The 15875-nt window shown below is 43.4% G+C and overlaps 1 protein-coding gene across 12 annotated transcripts in view; it reads right to left on the bottom strand.

Annotated features, from left to right (window-relative positions):
* LOC118786578 (ryanodine receptor 3-like) overlaps positions 1-15875 on the bottom strand; it is a 127563-nt gene that overhangs the window by 104891 nt on the left and 6797 nt on the right. The gene's annotated exons all lie outside the window — the stretch shown is intronic.

The following is a 15875-nucleotide window of genomic DNA, read 5'->3' as shown; positions in this document are numbered from 1 at the left end:
AGAAATCACAATGACAGACGTTTGCAGGGAAGACTTGCAGGGAACTGAAGATATGCTTTACTGTAAGTCCAATTTAAGTGCACTGTTATTTTGGGGCAACTGGTTTGGGGTTCTTTTAAAATATGAAATTCATGACATTCTGCCCTTGGTGCCATGTGTGTAGGTAAAGCATGACTGCATTACTTAATTGCTTCTAATGTATGTTTTCCTCCTGCTCCACTAATTGAACAATCTAATAATCTTATCTTGTGATGGTCCCTCCAGTGTCTGACTGAAAGTCCTTGGGGCCTGTTATCCACACATAAATTACATAAAAGCTGAAGCTGAAAAAAAATGGATTGAAGTGCTCAGTTTTAAAAGGAAATAGCCAGAAGTGAGTTGAGTAGCTTTCATTAGGGACAGCAGTTACAGTTTGCTTTAGGAAGGTTTAACTCACAGGGAATCGTGCATACAGTCAGAGCACTTTCCCTTCCCCAATGTCCTACAGACATGATTTGGAGACACACTGAAGAAATTCATTATTTTTAAAGCTCTTTAGATACAATGCTATCTGAATGATTCTGGCACATACTAAAAGACAGTACAATCAGCACTCTGAAAGCATATTTTTGAGATAATGTTTCTGTTTGTGATGTTGAAAATAAATTGGTCAAATATCAACTGCATGTTTTTAAAGAAAGTGTGCATTCTTCACCTCTCAGAACTCTCAAAAATGATTTTTAAAGTAAAAAGTACATCTGGGGTGGATACATCTGCACACAGATAGATCATCAGACCATGGCCACTCAAGCTATGACCCTGACAAAAAGGTGGTTAACATCAGTGCCTGTGGATAGAAAGCTGGCATATAACTGTAGCTACACAGAGCTAGCTTCTTAAACTGAATTTCCTTAAGTTTGTAAATGTCATTCTAAAATGTGTTTAATGTAAATGTTTATTTTAACGAAATATATGTTAATAACATGTAAATGTTATTACCTTGATCAGTCTGAGGAAGTAGTGCTAGGGTAAGGACCACATGCGCTCCTCACACCCTAGGTAGGGAAAACTCAAACTTGCAGTAGCAACCAAGGAGCTGTGTCAGCCTGGAAGATGTTTGTATTTTGTTTGCATGTACACTTATCTTCACTGAAGTACAGTTTGAAAGGCTTTAACAGATGCCATTGTGAATACTAAAGGTTCACACTTGAGGTTCCTTGAATATGTAATGCTTTGCACTGATGCACAGGCCTCTACCTCACCTCAAGGAGAAGGACCCTCTGCAATTAATGTTAAAATTCCACACCATCTCAAAGGCTTGCCATCTTCACCACTGTATTCAATGGCTGCATATTTCAATATTTTACCAAACCGCAGAGCGTCACCCCCTGTGACCGTCTTCATACTTGCAAGCAAACGTCAGTTATGATGCTTTTCAATAAAGAACGCCACAAATGGGGATGAGGTGTAAATTGTCATATCTGGTTTACTCCAACAGAGCCCGTGCATGTGCACATCTAAATGTTCAGCGTGTTCTCCCGAGCAGACGCTGACAGCTCCCTCGCTGTGGAAAGAAAGGTCGGAGAGAAGCGAGCGTGCATCTTATTTCCAACTCCCGAAAGTGAACACCCTACTTAAATCATGCTGACTCCAGGGGATGCCAACTCTGAAAGGTACGAGGCAATTTTGTAACTTGTGCGTCTTGCTGATATAGCCGCACTGATCACATTTGTATCATTGGCATTGATCTGCTGAATGGTTTTAGGGATAGATGTTCATTTCTCACTGCATCACACTTTTCTGTTGTAGCAAGATGCAGACGTTTCATTCCGTCCACCCACTCAATCCTGTGAAGGAAAGGAAAGCAGGGTCTGTGACCTGGGTAATTACTCATCTGGAGTCAAAGCTGTGAGGGCAAAATGACAAGTTGTGATTGCATGGTAACTCCCCTCCTAGAGAAAGCAATCGTTTCTGCAATGATGTATCAGTTTCGTCCATCAATGCTTTGATCATTTTACAGTCACCTGATGTTGACCGAATGCTGTGATTAATGCATCTTCCCGATAAGCACATTCACAGAAGTGAAGCATTACATTTAGGAAAGTCACTACTGGCATGCAGCATTACTTCAGGTCTGCAAAGGCCCCCGTTATTCTTAACTCATAATTTTAACCATAACTTAAAGTTTTGGTGTAAAGTTAAAAAAAAAGAGTTATCTTTGTAAAACAGCAATTTCAGAAATATGCTCATTTCCAAGCAGCAAGAACCCCTGTTGCTGTTGCAGTGCGTGTGTATCATCTACACTAAATTAAGGCCTTAAATGACAACACTGCTTGGGTCCGATGGTTCCTTTTCAAATGGTCTCAGATCTCTAATGGGGTGAACCCGACCTTAGAGACAGTTCTGCCTGCATCGAATAGACATAACCTTCACAGGAGATCCCTTTTTTTAATGCAAGATAAAAGAGAAAACATGGAACTGGGAAAGCAGCATGAAAGCATCTTAGCTTCAGTGTTCTGCCTCTGCTCAGTTATTCATCAGAATCCTGCCATTTCCCAAAGAGCAGAGCGGAGAAGTGGCATTCCACCACTGCTTTTCATATAACTCACGTCTCCTCTCCGCATTCAACTAGCATTTTAAACTAGAATGTCATCTTTGCTTTCCATTCATTTCAGACTATGCTTGGATTCCATGCTATCGAAAACAATCACAGGTAGCAAAAAAAGAGGACCACAAGGGCCAAAAATCATAACAGATGCAAGGCTTTGCTTTTATCTCTTTTTTATTTATTCTTTTTTGGTGACTGGTGATAAATAAAACTGCAGGCCCGACAGTGTGGTATCTCAGTACAGCATGCTATGTCAGAGGCCCCCTTCCAAGTTTCTCCTTAGGGAGCTGGTTCTTTAAATGCTGTGAAACTTTAAATGATGTAATACAAGCTAGCATCTACTCTGCAGGCTAATGTACTTACAGTGTGGTGTTTACTTCATTATTTTTTAAGAACCAATGACAAAGCAGATATTTGGCAGGCATTTTTTTTTGAGCGAGAATTTACGATGCTGCTTACGTGACCATGAATGCTAGTACACAGATATTGAATTTCAAATATAAAAAAGTTATTCAGCTGTAGGAAAACAGCAGGAGAGAGTGTGAAAAGTCCCCAGTGCTTTAAATGTGTGACACAGAAGCAAAGCAATTTGTGCTGTAATTTCAGGGTTCCAAGTTCAAATTCAATGTTTGAGCTGTCGAGGAAGGCACTCAACCACACCTTCTCCTGTAAATATCCATCTGTAGACAAACAGACAACATATCAAATGCACCAAACAAATAAATAATGACAATAATTTGCATGTTTCCATTTTCTGTGATATTTCATCATAACCTAAACTGAAAGTGGTCATGTGAAAGTTTCCATATTCACACAACTGAAAGATTATCCTGTGCAGTAATGTTAAGAATTATGTTAAGAAACCTGTCTGCAGTTAAGGGCACTGATAAACATGAATAATCTTTGTTTGTGTTGTATTGTGTGGTTCTCACTGTAAAAAGGGGGGCAGATTGGTACTTTAAAAGTTTAAAATCATTATTACAGTAATAAAAAAGATCCATGTTTATACAAGTTTACAGTAGTCTAATTGGAGTCCATCAGTACCTAAGATATCATTCAAGCATGTGTAAAATTAATATTGGCCTTGTCTACAGGATGAAAATAAAGCCTGTATACTCTGAATAGGTAAGAGCAGGTATATCGACACAAGATGACTGCCAAAGGAATCTTAACAGTGGCATTTGCTTCGCAGACAAAAAAGTATAAAAATGCACAGATAAAATATATGAATATATATTTAAAAAGTGTCATTTTACGTGGTTGGAGTGTAAATACTGGTATACAGTTTGTTTGTTTTTTCAAATGATTTCTCTATGACCAGGCAGAACCTGGGAGAAGGATTCCAAACAAACATGTTCATTATTAATGTGATAATGCATCACTGTTGAGTTATGTCTTTCTGTGTTAATGAATCGAAACTCAACAAGTGGTTAATAGCGTGCAATTAACCATTAAAATGGTTAGGGCTACAAGATGGAAGGCATTCCAGCTGCAGATCAGTAAGCAGCAGCACTCTTCTGCATAGCCTGCATGTATATATGGAGCGAAGCCGTGTTCCCTTTGGCAAGGTGGTTATTGCAAAGATACTCACGCTGCAACTGCAAAATCTGTGCACAAGCACTTTGCAAAAATCTGTGTCATTTCCAAAGTCTGGTAATTGTATTGATTTACAGGGGGGATTGCTTAGGTTGGTTTTATTCATTTGCTACAGGCCAGAATGTGCTGATCTTGCTCCTAAATGAGAGGAGCTGCTTTTACGGCACAATAGCAAGCTGCATTATTAAATCTGGAGAGATTCTGCGCTAACAGGGGAGCCGCACTTCAGAGCAGCGCACGTACTCCTGTACCAGCACATGCATTTAAATGAGACAGGCCCACTGAGGTCTAAACCACCCTCAACATGTACAAACCCCAAAACCTCTTACTGCAGATGCTATTAGTCTGAATACCAAGGAATTTTTCACATTCATTTATCGAGGGGGGAGAAAGGAGCGAATGTCGATCAGACAACATTCTCATGCATTGCTGTTAATCAGTGTCCTCTGATATATAGACTTTATAATGCGAGCCTGTATATCTAAATACTACTGTATCTGTCATATTCTGCATTCCAGAACAATCCCTTACAACTCTCAGCAAGAGAAAATGGATAGACATCAGACCAAAAATACAGTGAGGCAATAATATGGAAATCAGACTCAGTCCTGCAGGCAGGATTGTACCAGAATCACGCAATCCACCAATGACTTAATACCGCTGCTATGGGAGAGGAGTATTGATTTGTGTTTCCTTCATTTTCCTGGCTGGCCTGCCTGGCCAGCTCACGGGCCACATTAATCAGAGGCGACGGTCGCCATGGTTTGCCCTGGAGTTCCCTCTCCCGGCGCAGCATTAATACATTAAACACAGCAGAAACCTCATGCAGCAAACTGAAGCTGGCCAGCAGAGGGGAGAAACTCCCCGCACTCAATCCATCTTTCAGGTACGCTTCACAACGGACCTCAAATCAAGCACGCCTGTAACAGAATGCTGGTATGCGCCTCGCTGGTGCAAGATAAAGACAGATCAATAGACAACAGACCCAGTTTCTAATACCTGAAATTCTCATCAATGGTGTGCTTCTACAGTAGTCCCACTACGAAAGTACTGCTCTAGGCATCACCAAACACATGCCTATCAAACCGTGGCTGTGAGGGAAAACGCTGATGCGAATTAGACCGGTTTGACCTTGTCAGCTGCACTTTGAGCCGTGCCCTCACAGCCTGACATGTCCCCTGAGCGGCTCAATAAAGCAGGGGCAGCATCTCGACGCTTAGCCAGGCCCGCAGAGCCTGTTCCTTACAACCACTTTAGTTTAGCTTTAGCGTGGTGTTGGAAGGAAGCCCCTCAATGCAGGGACGACGGCACCACTGGAGGGAATAGCTTTACTGCTGAGCACTCGGGTTGTTTTAGCATCATTATTATTTTTGCTTAACTGACTGAAATGATTTAATAACTTGCTTGGGCCCATTTTATACAGCCTGACTGCTGAAAGATACTAAATACACGTTCCAGTTGGACTGAGCCCAGAACCCCCCACATCACCACCATTACAGTTTACAGACCAAATCCGTTGCACTGTGCTCAGCTACACATATAAGCAGTAGGCCAATGTGCAGGAAGCATGCTGACTTACTGACTGCCACCTTAAACCATTTAGCGTGTGAGGGGCTGGTGTTGACCTGCCCTCAGGGTCGGAGCAGGATTCAGCAACACCACAGCTGCTCATACGCACTGCTCCCACTGAGAGAAATGAGTCATGGGGAGACCTGGAGAAATGTCGGACAAATTCCCCCCAAAAGCAGTAGAGATCTCTAGAGAGCTCGAACAAAGACAAAACATGCTCACCTCACGATTCAAAGTCTCAAAATTTCAGGGTGGCAATATCCATGGCGATCCCCAAAGAAAAAAGAAATGAAAGATGGTCAGCGCTCACCCCATGAAGCTGTTGTTAGTGCTGGACACTTTAACCTCCCATGATTAAAGCTGAAATGCCCCTGTGCGGAGCCCAACTAAAAAAAATACAACTTTCCAAAAAATTGAAAACTGCACCAGGTGAGTGCTAGTCCTTTCTTCACATTTCTAGAGAGAGCAAATATTTTATGCAAGTAAATACAGGACTGGATCTGCAATTTATTGTGTTATCTTTGGTAACAAGGACCCTCATTTCCTTGATTGAGCCACTAACCGTTTTAGTAAAGAAGAGCTTCCTCATTCAACTGTACAGACTGAGAGCCATCTGAAATTGCACTTTCATATTACTGGTAATTTCAGGTTGCTCTTTGCATAGCTCAAGTTGTACAGTACTACCACACATGAAAATAGGCTTCATAAAAAGATTGAGCCAAATTGCGCATCTACATCCATATTGAATTTCTTGCTTGTTTGCTTTTAAGTTTTTCTCAGCAAAGAGAACTTTGCAAATCCTCTGAGTGAAGTATATAATTTAAGCAAATAAAGGATACAAATGAGTAGCTCTGACGCTACTAAAGCAAGTTTAAATACAGCAGTACGATTTCAACTAAAGGATCACAATACACGGCTTCCAAGAAGTTTGGATTTTGCACTGAACTCTTTCACCTATACAGAGAAAATCCTTTAACGAATTCTCATGGTGCGTACTACAACCCAGTGACCCCAGTCATGAAGAAAGCTTCATCATTTATATTGACAAAATAATACAACATCCACTTCAAACTAACTTATTTCCTCATTCTAAATTACTATAATTCTTTCATACACAATTGCTAGAACTCTGAATGAATTATTTTATTAGATATTTCTGTATTTACAGTAAATATATTTGTAAACAACTTTGATACAATTTTGACAAGTATTGTTTGTCAAAGCAATATGGTGGTGTGGCCTATGTAGCAGCTGGTGATTTGATCAGTTTCACCAACTTGTCTCATTAAAATAAGGAACTGTAAATCTATTCTTTTCGTCCCCCAGCTGCAGAGGTTCTGCCGATGGCCGCGTGCATTGCCTCAGACAAACACAACCGGGGGTGTGCAGTTGGGGTGCACACGAGGTGGTAAGGGAGTTTCCTCCGATTAAAAGATTTACGGTCACGAAGCCCCCGGTCAACCAAAAGCCATGCGCAAAAAACAGGCTCGCATCGCAGTGCTCCATATTTAAGGGAGGGATTTTTTTGGTCTCTCCCTAATCTGATCCCGTGCCAAGGAATCTGGTGAATCTGCTGCAAAGTGATCTGGGGGAGCTATCTGCTAGTTGGCTAAAGAACAGCATCGCAGTCTATCTATAGAGCAAGGAACGGAGTGGGGGGTGAGGGGTGTCTACCAAGAGTGGCAAGACATATGCTGCTCTCCACCTCCAAGTCCCCCCCCCCACTCTACCACACACACGCTAGCACATACACACACACACACACACACACACACACACACACACTAGCACATACACACACATTCTGCATCCCTCAGGGCCTGTGCCTCAGAACATTTTAGCGTCCTCACAAATTCTCCAGCGTTACACAAAGCGCCGGAACACATTTTGACAGAAAAAATAAAAAGCACCTGTCTTTGTGCCCTGTGAGGGGCGCCTTCTCCATGTCCCCCCACCCTATCTAGCTTTAAAGACAGGAGCAGGTGCGCGCTAGGGGTGCCGCGTTCATCAGCGGTAACCCGAAACGTCCCCATGCCCTGCTGGGCCACACAAACCTGCGCTGCCGTTGACGGGACTCACAAAAAGGTGAATAAACAGACCCCCCCCCCCACCCACACTGCTTTCTGCACGTACAGGATGCAGGGCACAAATACTCCATCTCTACAGGAATGATCATTGGAGAACTGGGCTACCCATTAATGAAAGAATTTACGAATGCTAGAGTATTTCTGTCAGTGTTTATGCCTAAGGATAGAGTGTCAAAAATGGCCTCTGTACACCGCTGCATATCCGAGGAATGTCACACAAGGTGATAAGTACTGTTTTCAAACTATCAGGTTAGATTTTATTTAGGGGGTGCCCGCAGGGTGAAGGGTATTCACCAAGGAGTCTACGCCGAGGGCCACGTCCACCCCTACACAAATAAAAAACAATAAATCAAAATCCTGCCGTCCAATCAGACACCCTTCACCCTTCCGAAAGGTCTTGATTGAAAGTGCCCGCAATAAGCAGGAAAAGTTCGCCACAGCAACCATCAGAGCGCGGCTCTCCCCGACCCTGACACGCGCAGGGAGTGACTCAGAGGAAGAGAGGGTGCCGTTCTTGTGCCCTGGAGAGAGGTCTGCTCCCATGACTCACCACCGTTAGTGGTCGGCAGCTCGGCAGCGCCGGAGAGGCAAGCCGCCGAACGGGCTGCCTGCGCAGCGACACCGCATTCCTGCTCCCTGAAGTGACACGATAAATTAATCTCAGCATCCATTAAACATTTCAGCCTGCCTTAAACAGGTTGCTAACTGCACTGAATATGACAGCTTTATGATGTGCTATTGCACACATACATATCCGCAGCGGGCCGGCGGCCACAGTACGCTGCGGGATCAGCTGCATTCTTCAGCAAATCACCATTTCGGCTCATCACGTTTAGTTTCCTCTCTCATAATGGGCCTGTCTTAGAGAACAGTGCTGCCAGGATGTTGCTGAGCCTTCCTATTTGAGTTTATTACCGACACTGGCACAGAATCATACAGGCATACGGTACGATCCTGCCCTCTCCCTCTCCCCTGTCATTTGATTATTAGCAAAATGCCTATCATTACTACAGATACGTACAGCGACAGTGCGTTACACTTCCGTGATAGGCCATTACATCACTACTGAACATCCCACCAAAATCCCAGTGCACAGACTGCCACTATCAGATCCACCTCTCAAATTTTATATGACAGCTATTGTTGTCCTTGCCATTATTTTGGTTGTAATGTATTTATTAGACACATTAATCAAAATGAGCCTAAGATTTGTGTACAGTCTACAGTATGCATTGTGACATTGTTTGAAGTAGTAATGGTACTTAATCTGGTAATGGGTCAGAGTGGCTTTTTTGACTAGGTCAGAGTGGCTTTTTTGACTGTTTCCCCCCTTGACTGGGGGGAAACATACAATTGCCAAAGGTCCATAAGTGGTCAATAATATTGAATTGCCTGGCGATTAACCTGTAACGTCAGAAAGGTTTCATACACACAGTTTTCTGAGAAGGTCATTACAATGTTTGAAGGGACAGATTTCCCTGTTTACAGAATGATCTCTTCTCCTCCATTCCCCTGTCCAATTGTAACTCTCAGGACCAGCTTGTAGTAACCCCTCAACAGCCTGTTGTGTGCACTCTTTCTGACATGGCAACGTGCTTTTACCAACGCTGTGTGATGGGGGAAACAAGTTCATTGTTCATTTCCCTGCCTCCCCCTCTAGGCAGGTATATGCCTGATTTACCAGGGGACTGCAACACTGCAGCAACACTTCAGAGAAACTACAGCGAGGAAGCAAACAACTATGTTAACAGCCATCTGATAAGAGGGAACACTTTCAGTGAGGAGCGCTCTGGACATCCTGTGGGAGGAGGTTGTCAACCAGCATATTTGTACCCATTTGTATGCAGCTTCCCTGCAGGGTTAGGCCATGTTCAGTAAAGCCCCCCACCACCCCCCCCGGCCTCCAGCGGTCTCATAAATGCCCCTCCGTCATCTCCCACCTCCCATTAAACGCGCTGCTAATCGGGCGATAAGGACAGTAATGGGGGCGGCTGTGTGAAACCTGGCAGGCCACCTGTTGTTTTACAGGCTCGTCGCGGTGCGCTCCGCGGGCCCGGACGAGGCCCACTCCTCCTACCCGATCCTCTTTCAGCTCATATTGCACTGAGCTAACAAGAAATGCTCTCTTTAGCTCCTCTGCGAGTTAGCCTCGTCGGCTGTGACGTGACCCCCCCTTCTCCCATGCCGGTCATTCATGCCACCTTCGTCTCTTTTTGACAAGAAATAGCTTCTCGGGCTGGACGTCGCTTAACTATCAGTTACGGTGACTCTCTCTTCATTTAAGCTGGACAAAAGCGTTTCGACAAATGGCCATGAATTGCTGTGCTGCTGTTTCAGTTTTTGACTGTCTGCTATCAGACTGCCCTCTAATAGTTAAGGGAGCAATGCGAGGTGGAATTATTTGATTAGATGTGTCTCAGTCTTGGGTAAACTCGGGTGACCTACAGCTGAATAATGGAATGGCCTTGTGTTTCTACAGTATATTTAAGGCCTTGATGTGCTGTGTGGCCACCTGTTCATGTAGGGCCCAGAAGCCACACTTTTTTCTTGCCTATGAATCCTTGCCTTGTGAATATGCACAAAAGAAGAAGCATATGGATGCAGAATTCACAGCAGACATAAGGCAATTCTCAAGATCTCAGTCTGATTGAGTCAATTTCTTATGCACAGAAATTCCTTCAGTCATTGTTCAGCTACCTGTCAGTTACGGTTCTTTTAACACCTGACACAGATTTAAATGTAAGAGCTGATTATTGATTTCTTGGACAGCCGTAGGACTGGCATGGCAATTGAACCAGCATCAATTATCAACTGTCTATTGATAACATATTCAATAGTTCATGTAATTTGAGTTTTCCAGACAGCCATCAATCATGTCTCTTAGCACCTTTTTGGTTTAAAAGTTGAGGACGTTCCTGCTGGTACTCTTGGCACGATCCCAATATAGTTTTGCCTGTCCCGTTGTAATTAGAAGAGGAAGGAGACATGACAGTGAGGGAAGCCTCTCTGAACCAGAGTCGACCTTCCACTTTGTCAAACACAATTTGAGGTGAGATTGTCAGAAATGCCAGGGCAGAGGTTTCCACATCCCACAGCACTCTGTTATCAAAAGAGAAAAGGCAGGAAGCTGACACAGAACAGCTGATAAAAGCCCTGCAGTTCTAACCCTCTGAAAACATGTGCAAAGATAAAGCATTGGAATGCCACTTCCTTAAGCTCAGTTTCACTAGTTCCAATGAACAATGTTATATTATATAAATAAAACCTGTTGCAGTGTTGTTTTCTGTGCCACAGAGACAAATCTTAGCAAGTCTCCATACAAGTGTATAAAACAAGGGCCTCGTTCTGCCCTGTGCTGATGGAGGCTGAAATGCAATGCTGTAGCAGTGATCTCCAAGAGAACACTTCAAAGCTTATGTTTGACAGGCCATGTCCGCGGAGCTGAAATAGCCAATCAGGTGCCCGCCCCCTCCACTCTGCTCTGCTCCACTTCCTGTCTCCAAGACCAACAGAATTGACCCTCAGAGCCTCAGGTGCAGTCCAGCACGTCTTAATTAGGGAGCTGCGCTCTCCATTAAAAAGTGCAGGACAGGGGGTGATGGGGCTTGACAGAGTATGAAGGTCTAGAATCCCTTTCTGCCAATGCTTATCAGCGTCACAGCTGTACATTACTACTGTCAGGCCTCAGTACTTCCTAGCCTAGCTTATATTTGCTGCCGCGGCAGAAAAATACATTATTTTATTACACACATCATTGACTCTGCTGCAACCAGCCCTAATGAAAAGGACAGATATCTCTGAGTCTGTGCTTGTGATGAGGGGACAACACAGAGGTTGTTAAAGTGGCATGAATCTTTTATGAGATGAGGAACGGTGGTGTTGTCAATATCAGACATCAGGCTAAGCAGCTGGCAGCGGCCAGCAGGAAAAAAGATTCTTCAACAAACAGTAATTAACTCAGCGTGAGGAGGTAAAGTTCTGAGGCCTCATGCCAGAAGAAGTGAGAGACTGCAGCAATGTTAGGTTACATTACGTTGATCAGACTAGCATTAGCGATGTGACTGCAAAGGCAACCAATAAAAAAACACAGTTAGATTCAACACGAATTCAGTCACCCACGTATTTCCTACGCTTACATGCAATTCCAAAATGGAATCTCTGCATTCAGATTCATATATCAATTGTTATTTTTTTCTAGAAAACAATGTAAGGGAAGGGGTGCAGCCATCCATTGTGAGTGTTTCAAACTGCAGAGAAATTGTTATTCTACTGAGTGATTTATAATTCAACGGACAGCACATCAGGCAAACAGTATGTGTGGATGTTCTCTGTTAAGACACCAATGGCTTCTTTGTGGAAAGGACTGTATCTTGAAAAAATATCAGATTGCCGAGATTGCAGCATCTCTGGAAAAAAAAAACTATTTATATTGTATAACTATTTTATATATGTTTCTGTGGAAACCGAGTGATTTCAAATGTTGTGATTATGAGTGCATCAAATGCTGCTGAATAATGAACGGAGGATAAAGGCTTTACCCACGTTCTGTAAAGACAGCACTCAGGCGATGCAGTAATTTTCAAATACTTGCACAATGCAAGCAAAAACAATGTCTTTCTTGCAAATCTGAGTAGTGTGGAGGTTCAGGGATTTAAACCTGAGGAACCTGATCTAAAATAGTTTTATCTGGCCTTAGAGAGCCTTCTAGTTGCGAGTTTGCTTATTACGGGAATTCTGTTACCTTGAAACTTGAATACTGATGATGCAACGCAGAGGCATGTCTGGGAAGTGTGTCAACACTGGAGACACACGAAGCATACTTTGCTCTCATTTGCTTGACTTAGTTCAGCTGAACCTTGAGCCTTGTGCTAAGAAATGAGATTGGCTCTCTGAGTTTCTGCCAAACTTTGTGTGTCTGTGTTCCTGTCAGGGGGACTGCAGGTGCACTGGCGCAAACCGCCTGGCGGAACAGGGAACATAAAGGGTTCTGTCCTGTCGCTGTCACGCTGTTGCCGCTCCGAAAGATGCCCCACAATGGGCAAAATCCCGCGCCAGCTCTTTTCTTGTCATGCTGCTCTGGCTGCTGCTAATTCTGCACGGCTCTGTAGTCTCTCCTTCAGCGGGCTGCAGCCCTACACATCCTGTTATGAGGAGCAGCTTGGCGGTATCTTTGAAAGGGGGCTCGTGCAACGTGTTCGGCAAAACCGTGAGCGTATTCCAGGAGCGCAGGCGAGTTTTATGGGGGTCGCAGCCTCCCAGCATGATTGCCCACGCCTCAGAGGTACTGCAGATTGGATTTTCGAGGCCTGCTGCCGTTTGCATGCGTATTGCCCCAAAGTCACTTTCAGTTCGATGGCAGGCAGGGTAGAGGGCAGGACAAGGCTGCTGACCCCCCCTGCCTGTGCAGGCCACTGACAGAACTAGAGGGGTTTGGGTGATTGGGAGAGCCACTCTTTAACCCAAGAGTACGCATACAGGTAAAACAGGGAGGGCAGCAGAAAGCACCTTGCTTGCTTAGGCCCCTCTCCATAAAGGCGGTGCTTCAGCTTATTCCATGGCCCTCCACACCGCTGCTTTTTCCCAGCAGAAGCAATAATAACGGTCCTTTTTTTCTAGCTCATACTGTAAATCCACAGCCCGGGGCACAGCTTGTATTAGTTTCACTGTGGTATCAAGTTGGTTTTCTCCAACTGCGAAAGCCTCTCTTTTACCCCCTTGTGTATGACTGTGAGCGGATGTGATACATTTTTAGCGTAAAACTGTTGGCACGGTGTCTTTTTTTCCTTCTCAAAATCTCTTGTTATGTCCTTAGAAAGTCGAATTTGGAAGTTAATGGTGCCTGACGATAATGTTACAGCACATGAAAATGCAGATTACAGCTCTTTGCGTTGTGAAAAGGTGGGCGAACTCCCAGTTGTGATGACAAGATTTCGCTCCATTAATTAATCGGGGGAAATGTTGAGCCACATTCCCTGCTGGCCACAACACTGTTCTGATATTTCCCCTTGAGACAAACATACACATCAGAATACCTGACATGAAAACTCATCCGAAGACAGCTGCTATCCACAGGTGCCAAGGACCATAAAAACATCAGTGCTCCAGAAAAAGAATAAAGATCATTTTCAGGGTTACTAAAAGAAATATTCTGAGAGCTGTTAGTCTCTGTTTGGTGCTGGGGGATTTACATACACATCAATCTGTTCTGTAACACTGAATAATTCTATGGACAAATCAATTGGCAGAGAAAGAAGAAAAATCTGTATCACTTCAGTGGAGTAAACATTACAGAGAGGTAAAATACCAGAAATTTCTACTACCTTACCTATGTAGCACATATACAGCAGTGGTGTATGATTATAGAAACTGAACAATACTACATAATATAACCAAATTACAAATGAAATCTACAGACCATTCAGAAAAGTACAAACCTATACATAATATTCATAATACTTTGTGCATTTCCATAAATGAAAAATGCACACATTTAATAAAAATGCCATATCAAATCGAAACACTAATCATCCAGCACTGGAACCCGCATACCACTAAAGTCAGTCTTTAAGGAATTTCTTCATTTAGCGACTGGATCAATACCTCATTAAAGCATACGCTGAGCACCCCAGCTCAGATTCTGGTGCTGACTTAATTCCCTCTGTAACTTCTTTGTCAGTCTCCCTCCTTTGGGAGAAAAGGAATAGAGCCTTCTGCTGACATTTCCAGTTCAAATCGGTCTTCTGCCTTTCTTGCAGGTTCTCTTCTAAAACTTACTGCCCCAAAAATTAAATGTGAACAATAACATAATCATGGTGATGACATCCTGAAGGAGAAAAATCAATTAAGTGAGATTCAGCTAACTACTGAAAATGTTTTCCATGGCTTGCATCCTTTTGGAAGAGCGTCATTGTTTCCACAAAACACACCCACTCTAGGACTATCAATTGCATATATTCACATTTTTTGTAGTGTTTCAAGAGAAACATCCAAATAGCGTGGTTACATAAAATAGCAGTATCAGCTTCAAGTTACAGTTAATCAATCAGCCAAGTGATACAATTTCAGAGTAATTACTCTCATATCAACTACAAAAACACATCAGCAAATAAATAAATAAAATGCTCGGGGACACATCTTTCTCCTTGTTAGATAAAATGAACCTATTTCTATTGCACCTGAATATATGATCTCACTATATTTTATGCATACTCCTAAAAAAAGATTTTTGTAACAAATGGAAATTAATTTGGAATACATTTGATTTAGAATATGAAATGCCAAGGTCAGTTAGTCAGCCGATGGTGAAACATTTTATAGGATCAAAACAGAACCAGTCATAACCTACTCTGTCAAACTGGTTTAAAATGGCTGAGGCTGGACTACAATGCACAATGTTGTCGTCCGTAGAGAACACTGGCTTGAGATGAACAGAACAGTAAACATTGATTAAAGCTCTGAGAGCCATCATTAAGTAACAGTCTTCTCTTATTTCCACAGCTGTCTCAGACTGTCATGGTGAACCATTCGTATTCCTGCCATTTCAGACAGAACTGTTCTTGATCATTAAGTCTAATCCAATGCAAATCCATAACATGACCTGAGTAAGTGTGAATGTAGTTCAGTCAGAGTGTGCAGTCAGACTGGAAGTGACGGGACTGTATGAAAGGAGGCCTCAAACAAGAGTGGAACTTAACAGCGAAGGTAATTTCCATTCTACAGATATCTAGCAGGAACTTCTACCTGCTGGCTCTTTCGGGGTGACGTTTAGCAATGACTAGTATTTTTCCAGACCCCACATTGCCACACGTGGTGAAGCTTGCTGCTGGAACAAGCTGCACTGAGGACACAGCCTTGGACCTGCTCCGGAACCTCCGGAGAGACAGAGGGAACTCCTCTGTATCTCCTCCTGGCTGCCAAATCGATCAGCCAGCTCCCGGCCCCGCAGCCCCACACCTGGCAGGAGCCGTCAGGTCTGCAACAGGTGACGATTTCAAACAGCTGGATCGGGCCTCTGCACCCCGTCCGGTTACAGTTAT

This window comes from Megalops cyprinoides, chromosome 12 (genome assembly GCF_013368585.1).
Source record: "Megalops cyprinoides isolate fMegCyp1 chromosome 12, fMegCyp1.pri, whole genome shotgun sequence".
Taxonomy (NCBI): Eukaryota; Metazoa; Chordata; class Actinopteri; order Elopiformes; family Megalopidae; genus Megalops; species Megalops cyprinoides.
The sequence above is the reverse complement of the archived record's forward strand: the minus strand, read 5'-3'. Positions and strand labels throughout refer to the sequence as shown.